The sequence below is a fragment of the Adiantum capillus-veneris genome, chromosome 5, assembly GCF_014529385.1.
Source record: "Adiantum capillus-veneris isolate H3 chromosome 5, ASM1452938v2, whole genome shotgun sequence".
Classification (NCBI taxonomy): domain Eukaryota; kingdom Viridiplantae; phylum Streptophyta; class Polypodiopsida; order Polypodiales; family Pteridaceae; genus Adiantum; species Adiantum capillus-veneris.
The window spans coordinates 112,681,386-112,686,045 of record NC_140935.1 but is presented as its reverse complement, the minus strand read 5'-3'; positions in this window follow the sequence as shown (position 1 = coordinate 112,686,045).

Genomic DNA, 4,660 nt, shown 5'->3' with positions numbered 1-4,660 from the left:
TGTAATCTTTGTAATATGCATGCATAGGTACCAAAGCCTTCTCTTCTGGTTCGTTTATCGTTGGTGTGTATCTTATGTCGATCGGTCGTAATCCTGGTAGGGGTGGTTGTTGCCCCAATACTGGTTGTGGTCTTTCAACACCTACAGGTCCTGGTAGGTTGCCTGCTTGATACCTAGGCATCGGTGAAAGTTGAGGAGATGCTACCTGAGCTTGGGGAGCATAAGGTCGCTCTCTCACATATCCCTTGTTATAATAACATTCCTCCATCACATGGTTTTTCCATTTTTGTTCAATAGCACACCACTTCGGCTGCTTAGCCTGAGACTTGGCATACATATTATTATTTTTTAGAACTTCCTCCACAAGTTGCTCCTGGCTTACAGCTACTTCTCCTTTTGGTGTTGTCTTAGCGGACTTGCTTCCACTTTGTTGTGAGGATGAATCGTCATCAAGATCTTTGAATTCACCCTCCTTGTAAACCGCACAATTGTCTACAAGGTAAAGAGACTCCTTAGTTAACTCATTTAACGTCGTGATCCTCTTCATATGTAAGTCCTTCTGGAGATCTGCGTTCCTTAGTCCTTTAATAAATACAAGCATAAGTCTAAACTGAGTTGGCAGTTCTTCCACAGGGCAGAACTTCACATATCTTTTTAGTCGTAGGGCTGCCTTTCACACAGATTCCCCTTCTTTCTGTTTGAATTTATGGATTTGTGAGACTGTATTATGAGCTATCCCCCTTTGTGAGAATTCCTCAATAAACTCGTCAAAAACCTCCTCCATAGAGTCGAAATCTCTACGCTCCACAAAGTCAAACGAAGTAGCGGCATCCTCTTGTAGGGTAAGTCCAAACCCTGCAAATTCAGTAGGGAAGTCCAAAACTTCTTCAGCTCTAATTACACGCACAAAGGATGCTACATGATCCCTAGGATCTCTGTTTTTCGTGTATTTCTTGTTTACCCATTTTTGCACCTAAGAAGGTCTAATTCTACGATGATCTACAAATCTCATCATTGGTTCTCCTCGTCCTACTCGATATACCTCCTCTGGCCTTCGGTAGTGGGAGGGTTCCTCTCCCAAAGGTGCTCCTAAGCCATTCTGATGGTTCTTGCAAGAGGTGGTTCATCTCTTCTAACTCGTTCTATGGGTTGTCTTCCGGGCTCTGTCGAATCTTGAACTTTTGGCTTACTCTCGTCTTGATACTGTGAATTGAGTGGTGGTTCTTGTAAATCTCTTAGCCCTCGTGCGGCTGGATAACCATCTCTGTTTCGATCTTGTTCTAATGTCGCACTTTGTTGAAGCCATGCCTGCAATGATGGTTGGGTTGCTTGCTAGTTCTGGTAGTTGAACGTCTGTTTTTTTGGTTAGAATGTGATGTTGCGTCGTACTCTTTGAAAATGGATTTATTGACTTACTAGGGGTATAGGTGGACCTTGGTACTCCTTCAGGGGCATATGTTGATGTTTTTGGAACTGTTGCCTTTTCTACCTCCTCTGAGAGAATTCGTTTGTATTCTCGCCCGTATCTGTCAACAAAAATGATATCCTTCCCTATAGCAATTTCATAAAAGAACAAGTAAAGAACCTTGCCTTTGCTTAATTCATTTGGGTAGGGTTCTTTGCATAAAAAATAAGAGACTACTCCCTCGCTCTCATGCTTGTAAATTCCCACATTCTCATTATAGGTAGAGACCCTGGTTGTTTTTTTATCATACATAGAAAGAGCTCCAAGTCAATCAATTTTTGGAGGCGGCTCTTGAGCCTCTGAGACCATTTTTCCTTTTGCCACATTATCTCCATATCTTTTGTATCCTCAAGGTACTAACTATCAGATAGTGGTTCCCCTTTTCGTCTCAGAATCTATCTCCATCATCATAGACTCGAATTATCTCCAGTCTCTGAGAAGGTATTTCCTCTATACAAATACACTTGCGTCCCCGATAGTCAGAATAAACTAGGGCTCCCCTAGAGTTTGTTCCTTCTAAGAAGATTATAGTGAACTTGGCATCATTCAAAGGGTTTTGGGAGGTACTTCCTCCTAGCATTGGTCCTTCACCAAAGAAATCTTCTGGCTGTTGACTACCCATCATGAAGAAGGACTTATCTGATGAAGTGTCAGTATCACTACCCTCCTCAATGATTGAGGCTAATGGATCTAGCCTTGCCTGGGTTACACTTTCTTCAGTGGATACTAAGCTACCTTGATCACCTGCCACTTTTTGGTCTCTAGGAACGTGTCTTCCCGATCTTAAATTCATCAACTTAGCAATGCAATTTATCACAAATCCAACCACTCACCTGGCAAGGGATCAGTTTCCGCACAACTTCTTGCCTTGCCGCTGAAAATATTTGTACACAAGCGTTTAATTTTGGCAATCGAATCAAAGCATTTAAGCGCTAGAGGTGGTCTTAGTAATGATTGGTATAACTGGAGGGTTAACCTCAACCACTACTGTACTCTATACACATCGGATGTTCTTGATTAGGTCTGCTAATCTGGATCTGTACTTTACTTGAGTGTTTGTCAGTCTAGAGGCAAAGTTTTAATTCCGTCTTTGCTCCGTCAAAAGGTCAAACAAGGTCCAATTTCACTTCTAAAAGAAGTTCTGGAACTCTTAAGTCAATTGGAACATCACTCTATGTCCACAGTCAAATTTTGACTTCAATATCATGCCTTAGACATACTACACGTAGCATGTCTAATTGCTCAAAATTGCTCCAAATTCAAACCACAGACTCCTCTTAAGCTGCTGATCACTCTGGTATGCTCACAGTTGGATTTGGAGTGCTAAATCATTGTGAACACATCCTATGCGTAGGATGTATAAGTGCTCTGTTTGACTCCAAACGTGAGCCACAACTTCCCCTTGATGTCAGCAACCCAATGCTATGCTTAGATTTTAGCTTGGATTTCAAAGGACCCAAAATTTAGTTATTCTACCCTTTTTTAGTCAAAAATGCTAAAGTCTGCTTAAAACTCATTTTTTTCACCCAATTGAGATGAAACCTTTCTCATGCACTCAATAAATCATGTAGATCATGCTCATGAAGACATCCTATGGTTTTGGTCTTAAAATAATTCCTTGACACAATTTGGGTAGGATGTATAGCAATTCCTTTCCTTTGGCCTTATCCTGTCAAGATATGGTCAAGTTCCCCCTTCCAAGTGAATATAGGGTAATTGCTATCTTCTAAACACACTGGTCAACTCAGATCTTCAAAATTCTCACCAGAACACCCTGTAGACATACTACGCGTAGGATGTCTACTGCTCCTTTTCTTAGACTAAAGTGCTACTTGGCCCTCCCTATGCTCTCAGCAAGTGCCAATATGCCTTACAAGTGCAAAAATATTCAAATTTCTCTCAATTTAAATATTTTCTGAACTTTACGTTTTCTGAGTCCGCCTTTTAGCTTTTGGGCAATCCAATAAGGGAAAAACACTCAAGTCTATATGTTACTAGGGTGAAATCCACCCTTTGAATACACAAGTGACCTCAGTTTCCCCAAATTCCCTGCCAAAAACCCCCTGGAGACATGCTACGCGTAGGATGTCTACTGTCTTAAAGTTTAAATTTTTCTGACAGAAGTACTCCCTATGCTCTGTATACCTCTCCACAATACTCCTAGAAAAATTTGGACTTTAAAAAAGCTTCCAAACACAAGTTTTCGTTCTTTCCTACTTAGCGTTTTCTACTTTTTGATGAGGCTATCAGCAAATAAGACATTCATAAGATGATCTAGATCAACAATCATGATATCCTACTTACCCTAGTCCTACTCATCATGTGAGATGGTGATTTTTAGTGTTTCGGTTGCTTCCTGGCCTCGCACGGACTCTCAAGCTCACCTAACACCGCATCTAACATCCTAACTCCTACTCTCCACACCACAACTTAACTAATACCTAAAACTACCTATGTCAGAAGATTTAGGCCAGGCACACGCTCCCTAGACTCCTCCTAAGACCTAGAGAGCCCACCACCCTCTGATCCTATCTAAATGTAAAATAAGACTCTGGCAAGCTAGAGAATCCCTATCCTCGAGGACTAGTCTCGGTCACCTACCTAGGATTTTCGTCCCCGGCAGCAGTGCCAATGTTGGCAGATGTGCCGTGACGGACGTCAGCATAGCGAGAACTCACCTAACAAGATTTTTCTGATCAGAACGAAGCTAGCTCGACCTGCAGGCGCATGGAAGCAAGCATAGAGTGTCAACCTACACTCGACCGACTATTGACTACTTCCTATAGAGGTCTTTACCCAATGTCTAAGTTACAGCCTTCAAGAGTACACAAGAGGAGATTTCCTACAACGCTTTCAAGAGCCAAATACCCATCAAACGTTCTCGAAGCGCTATGGAACTTGAGGGAAACCCTATTAACACCAATAGGTCGCTCTCCCTAAGGTCCATGACCCAAAACCCCAACCCTAAACACCCGGTGCAGAATCACGTAGGATGTCTGGTCGAAATTTACAAGTCGACGTTTTTTGAAACTAACATGCCTTATGTGTATCTTATCTCGATTCGGACGCGTGGATATGCTGCAATAAGAAAAAAGACACCAGAAACTCACCGAAACCCTAGATAAGGCTCGTGGGTCTATCTCGCAGAAACGGGCCGTACATGCGTAGTGATGAGCTTGGCGCGTAGCTCTCTTC